The 27,887-nt window shown below is 40.3% G+C and overlaps 1 long non-coding RNA gene across 1 annotated transcript; it reads left to right on the top strand.

The window, feature by feature from the left end:
* Window positions 1-203: 203 nt before the first annotated feature.
* Window positions 204-27,887, top strand: LOC126514203 (uncharacterized). Its single transcript, XR_007595522.1, has 3 exons — window positions 204-268; window positions 21,236-21,335; window positions 27,785-27,887. It is a non-coding gene; the product is annotated as an uncharacterized lncRNA (long non-coding RNA).

The following is a 27,887-nucleotide window of genomic DNA, read 5'->3' as shown; positions in this document are numbered from 1 at the left end:
CTTTCTCTCTCTGTCCCATGGTTGTTATCTCAACACACATGCTCTCAGCTACTTCTCCAGAACCACACATGCCTGCCTACCTGTTGCTCTATTCCCTGCTACAATGGCCACGGCCTCACCCTCTGAACTGTAAGCAAGCCCCCAGTTAACTGTTTCCTTGTATTAGTTGCCTTGGTCACGGTGTCTCGTCACAGCAATAAACAGTAACTAGGACATGGCCCTTCACTCTCTTCCATCCAACCACTCAGAAACTCTTTGATTCACTAAGGTAATGTTACCTTTGTTCTTTCTTACTGGTGTTTTCCCCTCTTTTTTTCTGACACACCCCACTATCGCTTCTCCTTTGTAGGGTGGCCCCTCTGTATTTCGTGTGCTTCCTTTCCACCCAGCCTTTCCCCATTGCTTTCACAGACGGCTGGGTTCTAATTATTATTGCTTATGCAGCTTGTATCTCTGGCTAAACTGTAAGCTGCTTGGGAACAGAAACTGCTTTGTTTTGATCACTATTGTATTCCTAGCACCCACCCATTTTAGTGCCTGGAAAATAATAGGCACTTAGTAACCATTTGTTGAATGAATGAGCACACTAAATTTGACACATGATGAGTTCAATAGCTTCCCATGGGTCTATCTGATAGAAAAACTTTCAAATTAAGTTCCTGAATAGTTCGTTAATAATTTAAGAATTTGGTCCGATTTGCTTATTTAGTTATTTATTCAGATGTGAAATGCATTTTTTTACACAATCATCTCTTCCTTCCCTCTACATGAACTATTTCTTCTACTTTATACTCAATCATGCAGAAATAAAGAGCAAAACTATGGTATCGGTAGAGAAGGGAGAGGGAGGCACCGTGGGAAAATGATATGTTACTTTATATAGTGTTAACAAAGGACTTTGTATGTATTGAGTGCTTAAATACCAAGTACCTTGAACTTCGCTGGACTCCTAAAATCTGGACTGATTTTCCTGATGAATGACAAAAGCTCTTCAAAGTAGGCTGAGTGCGGTGTCCCTGCTAAAAATGCAGATACTTCCGTCTGGCAGAATTGAAATTAAATATTTGCTTTCGTTTGATGATTTCTAGCACACTGGTAGGAAAAAAAATATGCAATCTTTTGCTAGTGAATTTCAGACACACAGAGTAGTTTCTGAAGCACTGGTAGTCTTACAAATGGCTTGGAAATTATACTGGCGTCTTTCCGAGAGGACTCTAGGTAGAGTCCACTATGCTGAGTGGGGAGCTAGGAGCAGTACAGAAGCCAGCGGAGTTGGGTAGACCTGAGGCAAACATTGTCAAGGCACTGTTTGGGGGATATTGAGCTTGGGACTAGTACTGAAATCTCGAGCTCTGCATAAACTTCCAGCTCAAGTGGGATGGGTTGAAATATCTACAAATGAAAATACAACTTGAAATAAAAACTCATTAATTAGCTAAGTAGTAAACACAACCAAGGAGAAAATTAGTGGCCATATATCTTGAGATATTTTAGGAATTATAAAGACTGTATAGGCAAAGAGCCAAAGATGAAAAAAATATGAAGGCAGTATAGAGGAAAAGACCAACAAATGAAAGACTTAGATTTCCAGAATGAGAGAATGGAAAAAAAATGTCATAAGAGGCATAAGAGGATTTTTTAAATGGCTGGAGTACTCCAATTTGTACTAATGCTACAGTCACATGCATGCAGGTGTATGCACCGAGAGATAGGCACGTGGGGCTCACAGATTGAAGGGTATCTTTCTCTCTCTTTCTCTCTCCATTGTATTTATTTATATACGGTCTCTCACCGAATCCAAAGTTTCCTGTTTTGGGTAGCATCACTGGTCAGCAAGTCCACCTGTCTCTGTTTGTGTCCCCCTCCCAGGACAGGGATTACATGCAAGTGCTGCTGCACCCAGTTTTACATGTGTGCAGGGATCCGAACTCAGATCCCCGTGCTTGCACGGCAAGCACTTTCCCTGCAAAACCATCTTCCCAGACCAAACATTACAATTTATGAAACTCTAAAAGCATGAAAGTACACAGATTTAGACATTGCGATGTATTCCTAACACACAAAATTAGAGACACATTAGTCCACATCTGGAAACATGAAGTTACACACAAAAGAAAAGCAGAATGATAGTAACAGCTGCAGTTACATTGGAAGAGAATCCTGTAATCTCTTCAAATAGTTGAATGGAACACTAAAGGGACAGGTAGACAGGCAGGAAGACAGTCAGAGAGATACAATATTAGTCCAGAAACAGTCTGAGATACAAGAAGAGTGGTGAGCAAGTAAATCTGGCAGGTGTGTGTAAATCAGGCAAACCTGACGATATAATAGCATGAAAATAGCAATGTTGACATTTGAGCTAAAGAAAGAATATAATTAAAAACCAGACCAAAGTAGAATATAAGTTTATTGGTTATTATAGATAAGGTATTGTAGAATTTGAATTTTTCTCAGAAAAGATAAAAATATTAATTTTGATGTCTGGTAATGGTCTTCTATGCTATTCAGATAATATTCTACTAGGAAGAGAGAAAAAATGTCACACAAATTCCAAGTAAAACTATATGTGTAGGTGTGTCTGTAAGATGTGTATGGTATGAATGGTGAGTGTATGTGTGTGTGATATACATGTGATTTGCATGCCCATAGGTACGTATGCAGAGCCCAGAAAGAGTCCTCAGGTGTCTTCTATTACTCCAGTTTATCGCCTGGAGGCAGGGTCTCTCACCGAACCGAAAGGTCTTTGTTTTGAACAGACTTTCTGCCCAGTGAGCTCTCCTATCTGCCTGTCTTTTCCCCCAACACTGGAGTTATAGACATCTGCAGCCATGTCCAGCTCTTACCATGGGTGCTGGAGAGCTGAACTTAGGTCTTCAGACCTGCAAGCTTTCAAAGCAAGCACTCATACACACTGAGCTATCTCTAGTAAAACTACTCTTCAAATACCAAGTGTCTTTGCAAACGCTTGCAAACTTACAGAAGTTTTTATTTTTTTAAATATTTATTTATTTATTATGTATACAATATTCTGTCTATGTGTATGCCTGCAGGCCAGAAGAGGACACCAGACCCCATTACAGATGGTTGTGAGCCACCATGTGGTTGCTGGGAATTGAACTCAGGACCTTTGAAAGAGTAGGCAATGCTCTTAACCTCTGAGCCATCTCTCCAGCCCTCACGGAAGTTTTTAGAAGGAAGTTTCAGACCAGAGAGATTAAGAAAGTTATAGCACCAAATCTGCAGGAGCTGGAAGAAGCATGAAGTAAACATGTACTAAGTAACAAAGTCAAGAAAACCCATGGAAACAGCGAGAAATGGAATTGTGTTTACTCATGCACTAAGTGTTTACTATAAATCTACTATGAGGAGACACAGCTTTAGAAGGCCTACACTGTTTAAGAGTTGCAGGAATGAAACCAAACAGACATCACAATAATCAATCAATCACAGGCTTTGAAATTCTACTCAACCTTGTTTAAGGAAAGAACTCATGTTCATGAAAACAGAAACTCCTGAAAAGTAGGGCACAGATGTGAGGACAAACCAAACAGACCATCTGTCTTAGTCAGGGTTTCTATTGCTGCGACCAAACACCGTGACCGAAGGGCAAGCTGGGGAGGAAAGGGTTTATTTGGCTTATACAGCATTACTGTTCATCCCTCAAGGAAACCAGCACAGGAACTCAAATAGAGCAAGATCCTGGATCAGGAGCTGATAGAGAGACCATGGAAGGGATACTACTTACTGGCTTGAATCCCCTGGCATGCTCAGTCTGTCTTCTGGTGGAACCTAGGACCACCAGCCCAGAGATAGCCCCACCCACCATGAGGCCTTCCCTATTGATTGCTCATTGAGAAAATGCCTTACAGCTGGATCTCATGGAGGCATTTCCTCAACTGAGATTCTTTCCTCTCTAATGACTCTAGCTTGTGTCAAGTTGACACACAAAGCCAGCCAGTGCTCCATCTATGAAAGAAAATTCAATACAAGAAACTTTAAGCTCAATGGACAGGTACTCATAGACACAGCGGGGGGAGAAAAACACTGGTAAATTAGAAGACAGCAAAACAAGTTATCCATAAGACCACACAGAGAGACAATGCGTAGAATAGGCCCACAGGACAGCTGTGGAGGAGGCAGTGACAACTTACACTGTGTCTGACTGGAGAGTCGCCAAAAAGGAAAGCAAATGAGTACGCAGCTCAGTGCTAGAGCAGCTACAGGCTGGGACTGTCACAAACTTAGAAAAGAGTATTCAGCATAAATTCCAGAGATTGAAGACATCCCAGGAAACAGGTTGTTCGTCTCACTCAGATATGTCATAGTGAAATACGAAAAGCCAAAACAAATGATATTTCAACACTAGTAAGGACCTCTTGTTCAAGGAGCAACAATTACTCTGATGCTAACTTCTCTTCATGGTGATGCAGGAAGTCGTCAACAGGACTTTTAGAAGAGCGAAGGTGAGAGTCCTCACCACCGGTTTGCAAAAACAGGAAGTTGTAGTGGACGCAGTTTAGCCACAGAGCACACTCTCTCAAATGAATACATATTTTTTGCAGCCAAAAAAAATTGGGAAAACACAGAAATTAGCAAATACATGAGTAAATTTAAAAGTCCTCTGTATAAAAAGTGACGGTATCTTATTGTTGAAAAAATACATTAAAACTCTATACAGTAATCCACAAAGAGGAGGCACAGGTGCTAAATGCCATTTCAGTGCTAAGGGTCCCAACTTCTATATCAGCCATTTATAAACTAATGGAGTAAAATAAATTTTGAAAATTAAAATTTATATAAGAAAGGGAATCCACACAGCTGGTACAAAGAAAAAGTACAACATACAGTGGCAAAAATAAATAATGACCATGATATGCAAAAATAACTAGAGTGCAAAGTTACAGACAGGTTAAAAGTTACATATTTGGAAAAGATTCACCAAGCAAAGTCTAAAAAGAAAGCCAGAATAACCACATAAACAAAATCATCTTTGTTAAAAGCAATAATGAGAAAGAAAGCCAAACTGGTAAAATCTTTGTTGCACGGTTTTGCAAGTAAATAATATTTTGGTCTCAAAATTAATAATCTATAAATAAAAATAATTCTGTTTTTCTTTTCAAATCATTATACCCTTTGGCTTAGTTTTAGTTCTTACATATACTATAATATCCAGTTGAGTGTTTTATGAAGGAGGTAGTCATATATCTTATGTTTGACTTAGTCTTGTCAAACACAAGCCTTGGAAATGTCACCATGATGATGGTGGAGTACAATATGAAACTTGTGTATTAATTTTATCTTACAGCAAGAAATGATTGGCATACATTCCTTAAATACATGTGCAAAGCTGCTAGCATGCATGAGTTTCAATGATAAGCTACATAAATCATGTCCTACAATTCTAGTATTTTAACTTGAAGGTTTAGATAATTTTCTTAGAATCATACAATCATTGAAAAATGTATATAAATAGCTAACTCAAACTTTAGAACTAGATTTTGCCAAACAAAAAAGAAGCTTTTTAAAATCTTATTGATTACTCACTAACTAATACTCACTAACACTCAGAAAAACAAATATAATGCATACTCACTCATAAGTGGCATAAAGCAAAGAAAAATCAGCCTACAGTCCACAACCCCAGAGAACCTAGATAAAACCTAGAACAAAGAGGACCCTAAGACAAACATACATGGATCTACATAGGAAGAAGAAAAAGAAAAGGTCTCCTGAGTAAATTGGAAGCAAGGGAGTCGCAGGAGAGGGCAGAAGGGGAAAGGGGAGGCAGGGAGGGGAGCAGAGAGAAATGTATAGCTCCATAAAAACAACAAAAAACATCTTATTGATGATGGTCATTTCGTTCTAGTCAGCATGGTGGCCATCACTGCCAAATAGCTGCTCACCTCTCACTAAGAGAGGGACTGGTCCCTGACTCCAGAAATGAGGTTGTTTACTCATTTTCTCCAGGGCAAAGGACCCAACAGTTCTCACAGGATTCTGGGGAGCAGAGTGTGACTTAACTTTCATCATCTAGCAAGATCTCATCCCACTGCTGCCATGGCCACAATGTCCTTGTCTTTGGTTTTATGACTGGGGACAGAGCATCCATGCACATAAATGTGTGCAGGCCGATGTGCATTGCTAAGAAGAAGTGGCCTTATCAGCTGCACGGGGTCTCATTAAACAGAGTGTTTGGCAATCGGAACACTGACGTGTGCTGAAGTATCCTGCGTTTCAGTCAATAAGGGAAGGAAATTGAATGACAACTAAAATCATCTGTTGGAACAAAATCTCCTGAGATTTGTTGTTAGACAAAACAACAGTTGTTTTCCTCCACCCTGAGCACCAGTGTCTGCCATCAGAGGTTCTGTGTGTATTTTGGAATCTGAAGACTGTGTTCATTTGTTACGTAAATCTGTGAAAACAAGTTGTTTTGGAGGGAAAACCATGGACATTATAAATGCTCTGTGGAACTGCTTTGTGTTGCCATGGTTGCTTTTTCTTAATGCATTGGTCAACATACATATATTTCACCACCGAAACATTTGTAAGTGATGATGCAATTGTTTTTAAGTATCCCATGTCTTAATTGCAAAATGATGTTCATTAAAACATCTATGCTCTGTAAAAGAGCAAACGTTGATGTGAAGCTAACGTATTTTTATAAAGGCCCCCTATTAACTCAGAGCACTTCTCATCGATTTCCAGCTTTAACTGTTTTCATCAGACTGGATGCTGAATTCTGACAAGTTCTCTTTACTTGCGTACATTGGGAGGGTCACATATTCTTCCTTTAACCTGTTCCTGCTGTAAACTAAAAGAATTTATTTCCTAGTATTGCATCTGTGATATCTGGTCACAATATGTCATCTTTTCTGTTTGCTCATTTTTTTCTTACTGAAGTTTTGCATAAAATTCTTATCTCCATATTTAGGAGCAGAACTAGCCTGTAATTTCCCCTTCCATTCTTGTATGTTTCTGACAGAATTTAAATCCAGTGTTACATCAAGCACTGATCCAAATGACCTTACCATTCTGTTCCTCTCCGTTTGGCAAAACTGTAAGTAGGCCTCTAACCTCCTTTCAGTAGATCATTGTATCTTCTCATCTTCATTTTTTTTAAAAAAAAAAAAAAGCTACAGTTGTAAATTTTTTCTCTGTGCCTTTGAGATACAAATCTACTATGCAAGAATATCCCCCCTTTTTTAGGACCTGAACGTCATGCCCTTGAAACTTACTAATCAAGAGAAAATAGTCTCCCTATCTCACAGTATGGGGCTAGGAGCCCCGTTTGTACCAGCAACGATTAGTAAGGGTAGATGACGCAAGCACACTGCCCCGGCCCCACTAATGCTCTTCAGTACTTCCGTTCTCCTACATCAGCTTTTATAATTATTATTCTCTGTGAATTTAATATGTGACTACTGCATTTATAACACTCTTTCCCTCTTTCCAGTTCCTCCCATGTCTTTCCCCCTCCTCCTCGAATTCCTGGCCTCTTAATCTTTAATTATAATTGTTTCATATATGTGTATAGATAATTTTTATAAACACAATCTGCAGAAATTGTTTGGTGTTGTTCCTTTGTGTTTAGGGCTAACATCTTGAGACTGAGTAGCCCATCAGAGGGCTCACTCCTGGAATAGACTGATTGCCCCTTTCTCAGCAATCTTTAGTTGCCCGTGGCTCTTCTTCGGGAAGTAAAGCTTTGTGAGAATTCCACTCTCCATGTTGGCATGTCACTTGGGATTTTGCAGATCTTGTTTAGATAATCATGTTGTTGAAATTTCATAGGTGCGGCTTCCCTGCTCTTTTTAGAAGACACCATCTTCCAGCAGATGTTCTGGTCCTCTTTGCCTTGTCTTCTGAAAAGGTCCCCAGCCCTCAGGCAGGTCATGCTGTAGATGGGCACCCCTCTGTTGGTGGTTTTCTGGTTTTGGCTAGTTGTGGCTTTAGGTAATGGTCTCCATCTGCTGTAAATAGAAATTTTTTTAGTAAGCCTTACAAACCACCTTTTCCTTATTTGATTCTTGCCCACCCATTTATTATGCCTTACTGTTCCTTTACAAATGGTAGAAATTCTAAAATACACATGAAGGATAATCATAGCATGTTCATAAACATTATAAATATTCAACTATGAAAGTAAAACATTTCTTGATTAAGAAATAAATCTAGAATTGGTAGTAGTCTCCTTTGGTTGTTTAAGCAGCCTGGTGCCACAGAGTTAGAGAGTAGAGTCATTTATTTTTTGGTTTCTGAAAGTTTGTTTGAGATGGGCACTATTTCCTTTTCAAATATTTGGTAGAAATAGAAATCAAATAACACAACTGGAGATGGAATTGTTGTACCAAGGGTTTTAACTGGTGATCCCCATCTCCATAATGCCTCTTACTATCTACAGGACAGCATCTATAGCTATGCTATCTTTCTCATTGCTGAGAATTCCTTTTTTTGTGTATGCGTGTGTGTGTGTGCTTTATAAAACCCATCCTGAGAAGTATTTACCAATTTCATTGGAGTTTCAAGGAACTAACTATAGTTTGGTTAATAATAATTGCACATCTGTTTTCTTGTTTATTATTTTTTCTTGATGTCTATTTTTCTTCATTCTGCTGCCTTAGAACTTAACTGTCTATTATCTTACTAAGTACTGTTATCATCAGACAAAGAAATCATGAAAATGATCTGTAACCAGGTTTTAAAAGCTATTATTTAGATGGATATGTATCTAGGTGATTCAGCCCTTGCCTAGTATGCATGAAACCTTGAATTTGATGTTGAGAATAATAAAATAATAGATAGATAGATATAGATAGATTAGATAGAAAGGTGAGATAGATTAGATTAGATAAGAACATGAGATTAATTACATTAGATTAATAGGTAGATTAGATTATGTAGATAATAGATGTGTAGATAGATAGATTTATTCTTGTGATTTAAAACAACAATAACTATGTATGCAACTTCTATTCCAACAAACTACTAGAAGTTATTATAAGCATGGTAGACATAAAAATAAATTAAATATATAAGGAGTGGTAAGGAAAAATTATTAGTAGCCATGAATAATATCGTGCTCACATAGAAAATACACAAGAATTCATGGGAAAATTTAGACCCATTGATAGAATATAGCAGTGCTACTGAATAAAAAAATCTATATTTAAAAAATTCTATTAAGTATTATGTGGCAGGAACCAACTATTAGAGAATTTAAAAATTAAAGTTATATCACCATAAAGTATTTATCCATCAAAAACTTAGATTTTTTTAAATGTATATGAAACATCTCCTACTGATTAGCAAAAAAAAAAAATTAACAATCCAATAATGAAGACAAAGAATGGAACGACCACTTAACTAAAGAGAAGATTCCTAAGGCAAACAAGTATGTAGAAATGCACTCTTAATAGCACTCAGGGGAAGGTGTCTTAAAACTACAGTGAAATTCTACTACAAAATGCAAGGTTGGCCAAAGTTTCAAAGAACTAAAAATCCCATGGGGATGCGGGGTCATGGGAGCTCTTATACGTGCTAGGCAAGCATAAAGTGAATCAAGTAATTTGAAGTTCTGTTTGGCATTATCTGACGGAAGTGCGCCTGACTTTGGGCACACTAGTCTCACTCTTGGACAGTAGGTAACCAAGCGGCACGTCAGCCTCCAGATGCAATAATGTTCTTAGCAGTATCATTTAGTCTTGGTACTCTCTAGTAGTAGTAGCAGTACAGGTAAATGAGCTATGCTATTGTTATTCTCTGAAACACTGTACAGGAATGGGGATGAGTCAACTGGAGCTAAATATTAAATGCAGAAGAATTTTAGCAATGGGGTTGGGATATCAAAGCATGAAATTACAACTCCACTTAGAGCTCACAATTGGCTTGATACTCTTATTCTAGAATTAGACAACATTTCAGTCCATGAAAACAGAATTGTTTTCAGTGCTGAGGGTTGAACTCGAACCTTACACATGCTAGATAAATGTTCTACCACAGAGCTATAACCTGTCCTAGAAAGCATTTTGACGGTCTAATTAGACATTGGCTTTAAGAAGAATTTGAAGAAAGTAGAAACAACCCCCTGCCCCGCCCCAGAAAAAAAAATGGATTCATAATTTCAGTTACTTTCCTTGTAAGATGGGGACAGGAAGACAGAACAACAGGAAAATATCCAAGTGGTTAAGAGCATCTTCCTTAACTTTTCTGGAACTCGGTTACTTCTAATTTGCCTGTAGATTCTGAGTTAAGGTGTGGAGAATGCCTGACACACATCCTGCACTGAGTAAACATTGGTACTCATGCCCTGCGTATTAGTCATGGTTCTCCAGGGAATCACGACTGATAGGACACGTACAGAGAGAGAAAGTGATCCCTATGTCCATGCAGTTTGGAAGATTAAGGCCCAGACTGGACTCAGATGTACAGTCCTGATAATTCAGCCTCCCGAGTACTAGGATTACAGAGAGTGTGCCAGCATATTTGTCTCAAAACTGATCTATTTTAAAGGAATTATCTCACTTGGTAATGGGGGCTAGGAAGTCCCAAATCTTCAAGGTGGATATTCAGAGAGGAGCCAATGTTGTAGTTTAAGTCCAAGGCCACCAACCTCAAGAACTAGGGAACAACAAACTTCAAAGTTCAAATGCACAGAAAGCCTAAGGTCAGATTTTTATCCTATTTAGGTCATTAATTGGTTGTAGAAGACCCACCAGTATCATGGGACAATCATCCTTGGTCAAAGTCCACCAACTTAAATGGAAGTGTCACCCCAGATACTTGCAGCGCACAATGCCTATTTGCGCTCTATGCGCTACCATACAGTTCGCGAGCTTCTGAGCTTCGGGCAAGGGGCTGGAAATTGAAACACACAAAAAAACACAGACAGAAAGACAGAGACACGGACCTCTAGTCACTGGTAAGAAGCCCTTTATTCAATAGCACCATAGAGGCTTATATACCCAACAGTCAGGTGGGCCAACAGGTGAAAACCTTATCCTCTGATCCTCAAGGCCAAGGCAACACGTGCTCGTGAAGCAGAGCTGGTAAACAACTTTGACACAGCTTTCAGTGACTCAAATCAGAAGGAAAGTAAAGATCTCTAGCAGGGAAGAGCAGCTGGAGGGCAAGACTCCAAATGGTCCCAACAAATACTCATAACACATGTACGCACTGAGCTCAGACAAATGAATTTATGTAAGTAGCTTCTCACCTTAATAGTGTTAATCATTCAGGGAAAATGATCCTTTGTCTGACTCTGGTAAGGCACTTTTAATGTCTATTAAAATCAGAAGGGGGAACAGGGACCTGCGGTTGGGCTTCTAGAGGGGACAAAGTGGCAAGAGTGAGGCACAAAACAACAGGCGCTAGGGGTCCTAAGGTTTAGAAAGGCTCGCTGCCTAGGAGTTCTCTGGCACAGTAAGGACCTGAGAACAATGGTAATGCTGCCACCAGCATCTTGTCTTATCAATGGAAATCTGACCAAACATGAGCTTATTATCTTTAAGCTTACAATAGTCCACTACCAGAATAGGCTGGACTAGTCCCTTAGGACATTGATCTGGAGAACGTTTACTGCCGATGTTCAAATGCATGCAAGTGGCAGAAATGAAAGAAACAGAAGAACTCTTCCAGGACTTTTCATACTTTCCAAAAGCCATATTGAATCCAAGAACAGTGCCCGTATGTATCAATGACATATTGAGAGACGCCTAAGTGCTCAAAACTACAGTCTCGTGAAACCGGACTGCCGTTGCAGCTTACTATAGCGTGACTGTGTTGATGGCATTGGTGCCGTGAGGAGCCCTGCAAATCTCAAAGAAAATAAATAAAATAGTTCTCTCATCTATACTTAATTACTTATCAACTATAGATGAACCTCCCCCAAAGCCAAGACTTTATATGGAGAAAACGTAAACACCACACACACTGATCCAAAAGAATTCTCTGCTAAGCAAGAGAAGTAGTCTGGTTAAGTAAGAAGATTCTCTAGGGCTCAGATTGGGAAGTGTTGGGAGGAGACCAGAGTGTATATGTAGTGTATAAGTCGTGTATATGTATGTATATGTTCATGCCCTATGCACATAGATATGGGAGGTAGAATATTAGGTGTCTGTAGTATGTGTGGTAGGGGAATGTATGTGGGGTGTGTGTGTGTGTGTGTAAAAATGTATTGGAGTGTGTGAGTTACTGGGTATATGTGTGGTGTATGTGTGTATGTACGTGTGGCATATGTGTGGAGTGTGTGTATGTATATATATGCATGTGGGGGGATGTGTGGCAGATAGGAGTGTATGTATATGTGTGGTGTGTGTGTGTGTCTGTGTATGCTTTATGAGCATGTGCATGTTGGTGTAGTAATATTTTCCAGTCACTATGTGCACAAGATTACAAAGAAAAGACTTATGCCTCACCACTTTATTGCTGGTTGTCTGGGGGCTACGTGCGTGTGTGGTCATTTTTTCCCAGTTGTCCCATAAATAATGTTCCAAATAAAAGAAGGCTTGTGCCTGTCACCTCATTACCACAGGTCTAGATATTCGTCAAGCTCTCCAATGGACAGAGAGGCATTCGCAGAACTGAGTTTCTCCCTTATAGATGGGAAATCGACTCAGATGAGCCAAACCCATCTCCCTCCCTCCACCTCCATAGCGGTTGTTCACTCTCTATTTTCCTCATCTCCTGTCCAGAAGCGTGGGAACAGGCAAATCTCCCCCTGTGTGGCTGCCCTGCTCATCAGCTAATGGCTTTCTCACATGGACCCTTAGCGACTTCTCTTTCTAAAAACTGGAGTCTGTTTTTTCTTGGTTCCCAGAGCTGGTGTGATTGCTTTGCCAAGCAGCTTTGAAGTTTCCTTTTAAGTAAGGAGACTTAATGTGTAAGTTTTCCTTAGCCACCAACTAGAGAAAAGAATAATTCATTCTCCACAAAGTCTAAGGCAGTGGATCTCAATGTTCCTAATGCTGCAACCCTTTAAGACAATTCCCCATGTTGTGATGACCCCAACCATAAAATTATTTCATAACTGTAATTTTGCTACTGCTATGAATCATAATGTAAATATCTGTGTTCTCCAATGGTCTTAGGTGATCTTTGTGAAAGGGTCACTTGACATCCCTCCCGAAAAAGTCCCAACCCACAGGGTAACAACCATCATTGGTCTAAGGGCTTGACTCTCAGGAGTTCTTTAAAATGGCATCCTATCTCCCCAACGCACTTACCAGCTAGGCCTGCTATTGCACAAAAATCTCCTCAGTTGTGAAAATATCTCTCAAAACCCAGAAGGCCAGGATTAGGGAAGAAAAGACTGCCTAAAATCTGAGAAAAACCTCCTCAATCTCAAAACACTGCAATATTCTAAACAGTTCAAAGAAAAACAGCTAATATTGCAGGCGGAGTGTGATGTTCAGGTCATTAATCTATCACAGCCACGCAGGTCCCTTTCACACAATGCCACTAGGGGATAAGCTACAGAAATGAAGCTTAATTTCTTCAAAGGCTTGCAAATTTAAAAGATGTGTACTTTTATTTAACCAAATTACATCTAATTAAAGTACTTTTAGAACTTAGCAACTATATCTCGCTATGGAAAAAAAATTATTCTAGAGTAAAGCTTTAAGTAGCTTAAGATGCTTTCTGGGAAGTGAAAATTCCAATTTTGGTAGCAAGTCTACAAAGCCGTGGTTCACAAAGTTCCACCAAAGCTAGACATTCCAGCACACTTAAATCATGGGTTTTGAGGCTGCTTTAAAAATACCTATGCCAAGAATATGAGCACACCTCCAAAAGTAACAAAGGAAGTAGTCACCAAAGAAACCTTGTGGACCCCTGCAAGTCCTGTAAATATTGGGGAAAAATAAGCCCGGGATCTCGGGAGCAGGGAGGACGGAAATAAGTGTCCTCTGAACCAGTACAGCTCAACAAGCAGGCATCCTAACTTGTTCTCACAGCTCTGCCTTGCTCTGGGCACGCAGAGGCTGCATCTAAATCACCCAGCCATGGTGCCTCCTGAAACTCAGTCCTCTTTGCCATAATGAGGCTAACACTCACTGACTCTACTACTTTTGAGTTTCAGAAAATGATGAGTCATTTGGTGTATCTTTCCCCTGTGACTTCACAGCTCTTGCTTCTTCTACTCAAATGGTAATGTACTGTTGGAGATTTGACACTGAAATTATAGAAATGGAAAGAGCCCACCCCCGCCCAACAGTTTTCTGTAAAGCCAGGCGTGGTAGCACTTGCCTATAATTTTAGCATTTGGGGAACTATAGCCGAAGGCTTACAAGTCCGGAGTCTAGACCAGCCTATCTAGAGATCCAGTTTCACGCACATACCAACTGAATAAAGAGAACGAATGAAATTAAACATTTGTCTTGCATTCTTGGGGCTCCTATACACAAAAAAGAAGCACACCTATAAAATAACTCAGCTGATTAGAGAAATAAGGAATCAAACATTTGGTTGAGTAAAATGCCCTGTGCAAAGAAAACAGCAGTCAAATGCCAAAAGTGTGAGAAGGCTTACCAAAGGAAGAAGAACTCACTGGACACACAAGAAGACACTTACTTTTAGGCAATGCTAATCTTCACATTTTCTAAAGCATATTGCTGTCTTGGAGAGGGGCAAATCATGTTGAAGAACATTTATTTACACTCACTTTAATTTGAGAAAGAAAGATAGGAAGACTGCATACAGCCAAGAATTCTGATTCTTAGTGGCAGTTCTGGCTATGAAGTCTAGATTGTGAATGAGATTGATTTGAAATGTGTAATTCTGAACTCACATTAATATCTTGTAAACACATAGTATCGGACAAGCTTCATTTTGGAGGAATGGTTGGAATTTTCCTTTTTTGACTTTGGAGTAATATTTCACTGAGTCTCCTTTTTTCTTTTTCTTTTTTCTATTTATTAGATTTTTAAAAAATACCTATCCAAGTTCCCACTCCTTCCCCTCCTCCTATTCCCTCCACACACCCTCCCACCCCACCCCATTCAATCTTCAGAGAGAGTAAGGCACATTGCTTTGTGGAAGGTCCAAGGCCCTCCCTACTATGTCTAGGCTGAGCAAGGTATACATCCAAAGAGAATAGGATTCCAAAAAGCCAGTATATGCAACAGGGATAAATCCTGGTGCCCATGCCAGTGGCCCCTCAGTCTGCCCCAGCCATGCAACTGTCAACCACATTCAAATGGACTAGTTTGGTCCTATTCTTGTTCCTTCCCAGTCTGGCTGGAGTTGGTGAGCTCCCATTAGCTCAGGTAGACTGTTTCAGTGGGTAAACCCATCATGGTCTTGACCTCTTTGTTCATGTTCTCATTCCTTCCACTCTTCAACTGGACTTTGGGAGCTCAGTCCAGTGCTCTGATGTAGGTCTCTGCCTCTGTTTCCATCAGTTTCTGGATGAAGGTTCTATGGTCATATTTAAGATAATCATCAGTCTGACTACAGGGCAAGTTAAGTTCGGGGCCCCTCTCCTCTATTGCCTAGGGTCTTAGTTGGGGTCATCCTTGTGGTTTCTGCTAACCCTATATTGGCTCCCTAAATTAAGATATCTCTTTCCTTGCTCTCATCTCTGTCCTTCCTCCATCTCAATTATCCCATTCCCTCAAGTTCTCCTCAACCCTTCCCCTTCTCCCCTCTTGTTCCCCTTATACCCTCCCTTCTCCCTACAACACCCAGGCTCCCAATTTTGTCAGGAAATTTTGTCTGTTTCCAATTTCCAGGTGGATCTATATATGTTTTTCTTGGAGTTCCCCTTATTACTTAGCTTCTCTAGGATCATGAACTATAGGCTCAACGTCCTTTGTTTATAGCTAGCATCCAGTAATGAGTGAGTACATACCATTTTCATCTTTTTGGATCTGAGTTGCCTCACTCAGGATAGTGTTTTCTAATTCCATCCATTTGCATGCAAAATTCAAGATGTCATTGTTTTATACCACTGAGTAGTACTCTAATGTGTAAATGTGCCACATTTTCTTTATCCATTTTACAGTTGAGAACATCTAGGTTGTTTCCAGGTTCTGTCTATTACAAATAATGCTGCTATGAGCATAGTTGAACGAATACTTTTGTAGCATGATTAATTCTCCTTCTTAAAAAAAATCTGTGAAGCACCCCCTCTAGGCTTTTAGCTAAGATTAAGTATTAAAAAAAAATCTAGAAAACATGTATACTGCACTAAAGAAGAAATAATGTGATCCATAAATTTCTTCTCGGTACGTGGGTAAGCACCGTAATGACTGAGGGCAAACCAGACTAGATACCACAGGACTCACTGAATCCCCATTATGAAATTATTTTAGAAATTATCAGTCTAACAGTTGAGTAACGTGAGGTCACTTTCTAAGGTCTCTTCTAACTTTGATTTCAGGACTCCATGATGCTAGCTATGTGTTTTGTGTATAAAGAGCTCCTTTTGTTTAGGAGTAGAGGAGAAGAAGATAGGTCATGGGGCGGGGCCTATGAGCAAGGTACTTTAGATATCTGTATAAGAATGTCAAAACGAAATTCAAATTCCACTTTCTCCCAGCAGAGGCATATAACTATGAGCTTGCCCAGATCTCTATCAGGATTTTATGACCTGCATAGACTTTCACAAAATGCGGCTCTGGTGGTCTCTGTACCACTGTCTCTGGAATACTCTAAACAGACACCTGGTCCCACCTCAGACCTGTTAAGAAGAACTTTTATAGGAACCTATGTGTTTAACAAGATTTAAATTACAGACACACACACAGCCACCTGTGAGCTGCTGCTCTGATCCTTGGCGGTCCCACTAAAAGGTGGGTGAGAAAGGACTACGTGAGGTTACGACCGTTGTTAACAGTCATCTGTTCCTTGAGGAGTGAGTTCAGCTCACAGGCATCTCCAACAGCGCTCAAGCCATTCTCTGGGCACCTCTGAAAAGTAAACATTCCCGCATGTAAAACCTCCCTTGATCTTTTCCTTACAAGAAGCAGCTTTCTCTTTTCCTGGGCATTACAATTTTGAACAGTAATCTTTCCGTAACTTTTGTGCCTCAAGGAATGTCCAGTGAGCAAAGCCACAGTTATCAGCATCTGTTATTATCCTGTGTGGTCAGGATGCAAGTCCCCAGATATCTTAGCTGCTTTTGTCTCTATCTGATGTTAGAAAAGAACATCGTATTCAGATCGTGTTTGTAACAAAACCACGGGGCACGGGTTGAGAAATCCCAGAGCCTCATTCATTTATCTCTGTTGTGCTATACAAATTATAACTATCCAGGAGCATTCCCAAACCAACAACCATAACTGCTGTGCCCTCTGTCCTATACTTCCCACTGGCATACAGAAGGGAAGATATGAAAATTTCAGCTCATACTTTTTCCATTACCATTTTCTTTAAAAGTACCCAAAAGGATGGAGTCAGAACACATGAAAAAAAAAATGTAGATTTAAGAGTAGAAGTCAGGCCAAATTAAGCTATTGGAGGAAGATGTAGTTGAAATGGGTAAAAGATTGATCAGTTAAGTTTCCAGGGACTTGGTTAATTTCCTGATGTTCTTGCAGAAAACTAGAGTTTGTCCCTCCCCAATCGGGCAGCTCACAGCTGCCTGTAACGCAAGCTCCAGATCTGACCGTCTCTTCTGACCTCCACAGGCACCCGCATACAAACCAATGTTTCATGTCTTCCTTCTACTTATTAATTTATCTTCTAAAACAATTTTTATTTAGATACAAATAAAAACACTCTCTATGCAAAAAATATACTTTCACAGGGCTGGAAAATGGATTAGCCTGTAAAATTCCTGATCTGCAAGCATGAGCATCTGAATCTGACTCCCCAGAATTCTCATAAAAGCCGGGTGCTATGATGGGAGTATCTAACCCCCAGCGCTGAGACAGGTGGATTGGTCAGTCACTCTCGCAGAATGGATGAACTCTAGGTTCAGTGAGACACACTGTCTCAAAATGTGAGGTAGAGAGCAATTTGGAAGACAGCCAACATTGACCTCTGGTCGCTATACACATTCATACACACACACACACACACACACACACACATGCACACACACACACACACACACACACCACTTCTATTCTTAAAATAATTTCCAGAAAATAGCAAGTAAATATAAGTAAAATGTTCAGTTTAAACCCAATTTGATGGTTTATAATTGTAATTTCAGGATTCAGGAGGTCAAAGCAGGAGGATCATAAGACAAACATGAGCTACGGAATGGGTTTAAGGCCATCCTCGTCTACATAGCAAGATCCTGTCTCAAAACAACAATGACAAACACTCCAGTTAACCTTAGAAGATTTGAAAATCTATCATGAGATACATTTGAAAAGATCATTTCTATTTATAAAAACACATTTGGTCAGAATTTCAAATTTGTTCCTCTTAAAATTTACAAATTCTAAATTTTGATTGATTGGCAGGCTTCACTAAATATAAAAAGGAAGTTTGAGTTTGTGAGACTAAGCAAAATCAGAACAAGGCACACCAGTGCATGCTTGTAGCTCCAATTACAAGGGAGACTGAGGCAGGAGAATAACTTGGGGTCACAAGTTTGAGAACAGCCCAGGTAAGTAGACACCACCTTTCAAAAGCTTAAGGGCTCCCCTCATAAAGAGCACACAGGACAAGAACCTCGTGAAAAGTGGGAGCAGTGCTAGGATTTACCCTGAGTAAGTAACCGCTGCTTCTTTAGCTATAAAACTTGATTCAGCTGGGGCTGTGAGCCGAGGGCTCACTTGACTCATGTCAGTCCCTAGGCTGGATTCTGGGCACCAAAAAAAAAAACAAAAACAAGAGAGAAAAGAAAGTGATCCAACCGCCCTGATAACTGCAGCACTGATAGAACTGAGTTACCCAGGAGGTAGAATCAGTCGCTGAAGACAAGATACATAACCCGAGGCAGACAGCTCTTGTTTGTAATGTTGCTCTGACAACAGTATCTCCTTGAGCAAGTTGCATAACCTTTTAAAGCCTCGTCTTACTTTGTAAATGAAAATAAATGATATCTACTCTGTAGAATTATTATTAGAGGCTTATTGAAATAACAGTTGTGGTGCATTTAGCGATATAACTCTGTAGGTAGAGCTATGAAGTCTTCAGTACATGTTACCCTTTACTATATATGCTGGCTAGTTGACACAAGTCAAATTGACACAAGCTACAGTTGTTTTCGAGGAAAAACTCACTTGAGAAAATGCCCCAATCAGATTGGCCGCGCGGAAAGTCAGTGAGCAGCACAATGTATTGATTGGTGATAGGTGTCGGAGGACGCAGTTCCACGTGGGTAGTGCCACACCTAGGATGGTGCCACTGGGTGCTATAAGAAGATAGTGAGGTGGAAATGGTAACATTAAGGAAAAGGAGGACATAGAAAGCATAAATTCTGGGGTTGACGAGATAGCTCACCTGTTAAGAACAGAGGATCCAGATCTGTATAACAGTAAATGCATATGTTACATACATTCTGCATATACATAAACGTTTATGCTGGCCTGCCTCTTTTTTTTCTTTTGTTTCCTGTTTTCATAAGGCGAATGTTTTCAGTGGTTCGAGTTTCTATAATTGTTCCTTCTTTGAGCATAAATTTTAAAACGACTCGGGGCTGCCTCGTCAGTCCTAACCAGACATACCCCCTGCTGTTTAGCCCCGCAGATGACTAAAAGTCAGCCTAGCAGACTTACAGAAATCAGTGCAAGTGGAAGAAATAGAAATTCACTGGGTATTTGAAGTGGGAAAGTAAAACATGAGTCGGCTTTGAGCTGTATTTTTAATATGCTTCGTGTTTCCTAAACTGTAATTTTAGTGACTCATCAGAAATTATTGTGTCTGTGTTATTCAGGGATTCTCAGAAAAAGTACAGTCACCACTGGGTGAAACAGGTATGGGTTATATGCTATCTGTCTTACAATAGTCAAAGTACCAACTGTCAGCATTATCTGGGTTTATTTCTCTAGGGCTAGTCAACATCTCTTGGAGGATGAATCAAGCCATCTTCTTGAAACAACTTCCTTTATGCCCAGATTGCAACACTATGACTTGGTTTGCTTGCGAAGATATTAAAACTAAGACAATGTCTCTAATTATATTATATTGCCTTTATGTATTAAATCAGAGATGCTCAACCAGGGGCAGATAACCAGTCTACATGAATGACATTAATAATATTTAGAGACATTTTTGGTCCTTATAACTAGAGTGGAAACAGGGCTCCTATGGACATCTGGTGAATACAGTTTGGAAATGTTGAAAAATATCTCACATACCAGGGCAGTCCCCCCACAACAAGGAATCACCCAGTCCAAAAACATCAGTAGCATCAAAGTTGAAAATCTGGGTGCCTGACGTAGGTTCTCAGAGGACCTGCAGCATCTTTGGAGGTCCAGCTAAATCTATAACCTTTACATGAAGCTTTCCCTAAACCAATTTACAATGCTGTCTTCACAGACTAGACTTCCTACATATAATAATATAGATTTGATTTGATGGCAACTCATCTTAACAAACTATTTAGGACAAACTCTGGAGAAATCAAAAGTTCATACTTGCTGTGGCACTTGCTTTTCCCTGCTTATAATTTGAGTTCTATTATAAAACTATTTAATAGATTTACATTTCAATAACTTTGCTATATAATGTCTTTTCTTTCTACTCTACCATTCAATTTGTATGTTTCCGTTTTTGGCTTTCAGAGACAGGGTTTCTCTGTAGCTTTTGGAGCCTGTCCTGGAACTTGTTCTGCAGACCAGACTGGCCTCAAACTCACAGAGATCCCCCTGCCTCTGCTTCCTGAGTGCCTGCCATTTTAAGCTTCTCCAAGTTTCGTCTCCTGTAACAGTGGTATCATAGAAAACGGCTACAAAGAAAAAGCAACAGCTAAGCGTGTTTTTGTCTTCCTAGTTAAAGAGTTTGGATGGTCACAGGAAGTCATAGCACCAGTGTCAATTCCTGGGTCACTTCAGTAAGAATAAAAACAAATTAAAAAACTCTAAATTTTGCCTCTGACCAATCCACTAACACTCTGCCTCTAAATAGAGTTGAAAACTTTGCCCTGGTCTTTCATACACCTGTAACTCACTCATCTTCATAGCAATGGCAGCTATGAGAAGAGGAAATGAAAACCAAGAAAAGCCCTGAATTTGTGTTCATTAGCCATGTTCTCATCCAAGTGGTTGTCCTGGGGGTGGGGGTGGGGCAGTGTGCTTTGCTAGGTCATCGCTATATTGGTTGACTTTTATTTCTCCAGCTCTAGGCAATCTTTTAATGTTATTTGTCAAGTGCAAAGATTCTCCAAATCAGTACGGGAGAGTTCATCAAGGACATGAATTGAATGCAGTGGTATTAAGGTAAGTATTCCCATGTGACTTGCAGCTTCAGCTCAAACATAGTTGTCTCCTCCAAAACTCCTACCTGGAAACTCATGTTGAAATATAATCCCCATCATAAAGTATTAGAAGGGTGGAAACTTTATCCTGCCACAGTGTTCATAAGTGGGGCCCCTAGAAGGTAACTAGGGTTACATGAGGCCAAATTCCCATGATTGAATACTTGTGGCTTTATAAGAAGGAATGAAACCAGAGCATACACACACACACACACACACACACACACACACACGTTTTCCTGTCTCTCACGAAGTGACTCCCTGTGCCATGTCAGGACCCTGCCAAGAAGAAAGCCTTTACCAGTCTTTGGACCAGCACCATGAGAAAAAAATAAATAAATCTTTTTTTTAATACCTGCCTGTGATACTGTGATTATTATTAGCAACAGAAAATGAAAGCCAGCCAGAAGCTCAGCTTCCTTGGTTGTAGCTCAGAGCCTGTCTCCAGCGAACTATTAGTCTCAACTGATTCTCTTTCTATGGATATTCGCTTTTTCCTCATTTCTTCAATATTAACCCAAACATGAAGCATGATGGTTTGCTCTGTACTTTCCTTAAACTGATCACACAAGTGTGGTGCTTCTATCAGAGTCTCCCACAGCTCTAGAACAAGACAAGGTAATGGCAGTGACAGAATGCACCACTTCAGCCAGCGTTGTAAATGATGCAGTAGATACTCTGGTTCCCAAATCTCCTACACACTGGCTTGTCCCTGAACCCTTCGTCACTCTCTCACAGATTTCGTGGCTTATCTTAATTCTAGCATCAACATTCTTAACCTTAAATGCAGCCTGTTCCCTTGCGTACCTCCTGTGGGGACAAGCTCTGTTTTCAGACACTTGTGTTACCAGTGGTACCTCTATGGCCCTGAAATCCTTTCAGTGGATTCAGAAAGTCCCTTTGCTGGCAAAGATGCTCTCTTCTGACTTTAAATAACTAATTCATGTCTGCACTCCCTCCGTTTCTGTTTTTCACAGCAGGGATGGTTTTTGTTCTCTCTCTTCACCCTTCCTTCTTTGAGACAGAATTTCACATAGTCCAAGCTACCCTTAGCTATAGCAAGTTAGGGAAAACTTTGAAAGTCTGATCCTCCTGTCTCCACCTCTTGTGTGCTAGGATTACAAGTATGTGGCACCCTTGCCTGACTTAGGTGGTGCTGGGATTTGAAGCTGTGGGCTCTTATATGTTAGACAAACACTCCACCAATTGAGCTGCAGCCGCAGACCCTGCTGTCGTCTTCAGTCTCCGGCAGGATCCTTCACGTCACTGCTAGCTTCAGTTCTAGAAGCAGGATATGTGCAGCTCCATCTCGGTTCCAAACTTGTGATTAAACCCCACCAGGCCAATTCCCACCTCTTCCAGAACAATGTCACATAAGTGTGCTTGCTGAAGAAGCCAAAGGTTCTTTAACACCAGATGATTATTGTTTTACTTTTTATTGTTAGAATTATTTACTTTATTGAATTGTATAAGCATTTGCCTGCATACAAGTATGTACACCACATACCTGGGGAAGTCAGAAGTGGGTATGAGATCCCCACTATTGTGTGGGTGCTAGAAACCCAACCTGGATTCCCTGCAGGACCAACAGTGCCCTTCACAGCTAATCCGTCTCTCCAGCTCCAAACCACTGATTTTTTTTTCTGGCCCTCTAAGGATGTGACTGTTGGGGACCACAGCCCTGCTCGCCACTTTCCCCTGCATTGGTGAAACTGCCTTAACAAAGCACTGCAAAACTACAACTTAAAAAGTAGGAATTTATTCTCTCACAACACTGGAGGCCAGGAGACTGAGATTGGTGTGTTGACACCGTTAGATTGTTTCCACGTCTCCTTCCTTGGCCTGACGATGGCTTTCTAAAGCCTGTGTCTTCGCAAGGTCTTTCCTCTATATGTGTTTATAATTAGGACTTCAACACACGAATTTTATAATGGTGCACATTACACCTACGTACATTTTTTTTTCTTCCTCCTGTTCTCCAATTCCTAATTAACATTTAAGACCACGCTCAAGGTCAGGTGGTGGTGAAATGAGCCTTTAATCCTGGCACTCAAGAGGAGTATGCAGACTGATCCCTGAGGTCAAGGCCATCCTGGTTTACAGGGTGAGTTCCAGGAAGCCAAGGCTATACAGAGAAACCCTGTCTAGAAAAAAAAAATCCATCTATCTATCTATCTAGATATATGGTTATATGGATATATAGATACATTGATATATAGGCATATATATATTCTATATATTCAGTATATATATTCAGTATATATATATTCAGTATATATATTCAGTATATATATATATACAAAACCTGCATCCACCCAGTCCTTCCTAATTATTCTAGCTTGACTTGCCACTCTTTCATTACTGTGTCAATTTTTTTTTATTTCTCTTTCCTGGCTAAAAATTTACCCCCAGAAAGTCTAAGCCACTTTTTAAGTTTCCTAGGTTTTTACTAAGTGATCACTATGCATGGATTGAAAATCCAGAACAATTCAATTTCCTTGGTCAAACATGCTGTCTCGAGTCCATCAAATAAGATGCTTGAAGACACTGCTCTAGACTAACAACAGAAGGGCTGAACAAACTGAGAAAGTATTGTGTTTCCTGCCTCTGAATTGCGTCTCTCTGTTTTCTTAAATTCCTTTCAGGATCGTATTCAATATGGCATTGTTATCACAGAACACAGGTTAGTTCCTAAGAAGGAATCATCACCCTATTACCAAATAATCAAAATGCAACCATTCAAGTGTTTGAAAAGCAACTTTCTTCCGTATCAGCACAGGTGGGAGCGTTGTGATCCACACTAGGTCTGCATGTCGTCCCCTCCTCCTCGCAAACAGTTCCCTCCACTGTATTATATCCGGAACTGTTATGAGCAAGTAAAATACCAGCTAAGTGGCTCCTTCAAATTCTTTCCTGTATGTTGAACTCCACCCATATCTGAAAATTCTCAGCCTTCGGAAAATGGAAGCAAGATCAGGTGTCCAAGGCCAGCTTCAGCTACGTAGAAAGTTTAAGGTCAAACTGGGCTACCTGAGATCGCATCTCAAAATGAACAAAAGAAAAGGAGAGTCGGTATTTAGTGAGTATAATTAATGCAGATCAATCCTTGATGGAATTAATTAATAATTAGATTAAATTAAAATTATTGATGCAAATTGATTAATATGTAGAATAGAGCAAGCTCATCTCCCTGGATTATCCGATTTAACCCCTGCCAATCTTATGAAATCATAGCATGATTACTCTGATCTTATAAGTAAGAAATAGTAATATTAAGTAACTAACCCAAGACGTTGTGTTGGGTCACCTGACACTAGTGGTCAAAGGTCACGTAAGATTTTACCCATCAATGACAAAGATCCTCCTAATTCTTAAACTCTTGTGTTCTTTTCTTAATCCCTTAATTTAAAAAAAAGTGGCTATTTATTTAGTGTGTGTATACACACACATGTGCATGCACGTACACACACACGCCACTGCTTGTGGCAGAGACCAGAGGACAGTTTGTGAGAATCAGCTCCCTCCTTCCATCATATGTGTTCCAGAAACTGAACTCACGTCATCAGTCTTCACAGCCAGTGCCTTTACCCACTGAGCCATCTTGCCCACCTCATACTCTTAATTTCTAATTGTGACCTCTTTTCTAATGCAAATTACATATCCACTTAATAAGGTATTCGACTGGAAGAATATTTTTATTGGTGTATTTGTTACAATATTTTCATCTGTTTTTCAATTCTGAGTTTCCTTTGGAATGGGTTCTTTAAGGGCAAGGCAGACATCAGGTCTTTGTGTGGTTATGCTGCCCTCATGTGACAGAAACTGTGAACAGCATTACATTAGCATTAAAAAAACCATCAACTCCAGCTTGGGAGCTGAGGATAACAACCCTCTCCAACTATATGCAAAGCTGCTTTTAGGATTGGTGAAAACACACATATATACACAATTTCAAGTAAAAATATATTGTGGCAAAATATATATGTATATATATTGTGGCTGTTTTCTGACCATTCCCTAAGAACTTTCCTAAGGAAAGCAATGGACTAAAATTTATTTGGTGGAAGATATTTCAGGACAGCCTAGTATTGACTCTATTTCATGGTTATTAATTGCAGGTAAGGTAATAGAAAAATATAAAATGTGCATTTTAAATAGAAAAAGAGTCATGAAAGACATAAAGAGGCTAAAGAGAAGCCTTGTATGCTTCGAAATAGAGAGAGTACTCGGGACAAGACCCCACCCAGCCATCCTCCTTGTGTAAAACCATAGCAGATTTTCTGCTCCATAACAAAATGACATAAGCAACCAAAAATAACACTCAAGGGGGCAAGGGTCCACCCCAAGCTGACAGTCAACTTGACAGTGTGGTCCGTGAGGTAAGAATGCAAGAGTAAAGAGGTTTTAGACTCTTCCTCCATGATTTCAGAGTGTCACTAAAGCCAGGCAATGGGTGGCAGGGATGTCCTTGCGTGAGGGTCCTAAGAGACTGTGAATGTGAAACCTGAGCTGCAGTGGAGACCCCAAGATAGTGGAGACACCATGAGGTGTCTGCCAAGGAGAAGAGTTCCACAGAGGGAGTGGAACCAACCAGAAGAGAGAAAGAAAGAAAGAAAGAAAGAAAGAAAGAAAGAAAGAAAGAAAGAAAGAAAGAAAGAAAGAAAGAGAAGTCACAAACAAGAAAACAGGAAGCCTAGAGTTAGCTAAGCCCTTTGATATCAGACGTGGAGCTAGATAATTAGGTATTTGTGGTTTTAGTCTTGCCTTGGTCCAGGATTTCCTCACTATGCTCTTGTTTCTCCACTTTGGAATGATAATGTATATTCTAAACCATTATCTATTTGGAAATAAGGGTCTTTTTTATTTTATGGGAGATTATAATTACTAGTCTGCCTTGGATCTTAGAAGCAACTTTGGGATTTCAAGTAGTGTTGAGAATGAAGAACTCTAGGAGATGTTAGAGTTGGGACTAAATACATTTTGCATCATGATATGTCCATGAGCCTCTGGGAGCCGGGGAACAGAATGTGGTAGTTTAAATGAGAATGGCTCCCATAGGCTCAGATGTTTGAATACTTGGCCCACAGTTTGGTGGCCCTATTTGAGTAGGTTTAGGAGGTGTGGCTTTGTTGGAGGACATACGTCACTGGGGGCTGGCTTTGAGGTTGTAAAGCCTCACACTGTTCCCAGCACGCTCTCTTGGCTTCCTTGTGATGATTCAAGATGTGAGCTCCCAGTTTTCCTGCTGCCATACTTGCTTTCTGCAATGATTCTCAGCCATGATGGATGCTAATACACTAAAATATTTTAAGATAACTCAGGGCACACATAATTTACCTGTGTGGACATATGACCTCACAAGCCCTGTGTTGTGCAATTAAAAGAGCCTGTAGTAAAAGATAATAAATGTTTGTTGGGGATCACTCACAAAAGAAAGCCACTGCCTTCCTCTGCTCTGTGGGCACTGGGGTTGTGAACCAAACTCTGACCACCAACTGAGCAAAAGGAAAAAGGGGGACGAGGATGTTTCCTGTCTGTGCTTATAGTACTTCAGACCACACACTAATGGGCTAGTATCTTAAAGTCTATAGGCTAAATGAATTCCCATAACACCCCTGTCATCCTTTTTATTAATTAAATGTGTTGCCATGGTGTGTGTGTGTGTGTGTGTAACGGATTGGAACTATCCACTGGAGCTTGGTGGGGTCACTAGCGAGTACACACTAGATAGCAACAACAGTCCCTCTCCCTGAATCTATCAGTAACAAATCATTCAGCAGTGTGGAGTAGGACTCACTAAGGCTTCCTTCATTCATGCTTGACTGTTGATAGACCTATTCTGTCAGGAGCCATTTTCCCAAAAAGTATAGTGGGGACCATTGTCCTGGGGATGTTTGCAGAGAGACCCACACCCCAACTGTATTGAGAACTGTTTGTTGGCGGAGCCCACCCCACACCCAACTATCTTGGTTGGAATCACAAAAGGAACCATTTTGCTTGCATAGAAAACACTAGGTGTGTCAACTCCTGACTCAGGACCAAATGTTGACTCGTGACCATTACCTGACCCGGCAAGGTCCCTTCCTGCCCTTGCCATGCCCCTGCCCCCATGCCAAGCCAAATTTCTCATCCAGGGGCTATGTAAGCCACAACCATTATGCTAATAAATGGAGGCTTTAACAACAGTTCTTGCTCAGCCTCGTTCCTCTTTCCCGCCCATGTCTTTTCAGATAGCTCCTCTTCTGGGGGCCCTGGAATAACTGACCTGCCAGGCGGGTTACAACCCAGGAATAACTGATCCGCAGGCGGGTTACACTATTATTGTACAGATTCAGGGTAGCATCAAGGAATAAAAAAATCTGCATTTTGCCTAGAAGATGGTGCTTTACATCCCTTTCCCCTGTCTTCCAGGTCTTACATTGTTTGCTCCTTCTCACCCATGGTATTCTCTGAGCCTTAGAAGAGTTTATATAAATCGGGCGATGAAAGGAGACAGAGACAGAGACCCATATTG

Source organism: Alexandromys fortis, unplaced genomic scaffold (genome assembly GCF_014885135.2).
Source record: "Alexandromys fortis isolate MF-2015 unplaced genomic scaffold, M_Fortis_MF-2015_v1.1 scaffold_126, whole genome shotgun sequence".
In the NCBI taxonomy this organism is placed as follows: Eukaryota; Metazoa; Chordata; class Mammalia; order Rodentia; family Cricetidae; genus Alexandromys; species Alexandromys fortis.
Note: the sequence above shows the minus strand (reverse complement) of the source record. Positions and strands in the feature narration are given on the sequence as shown.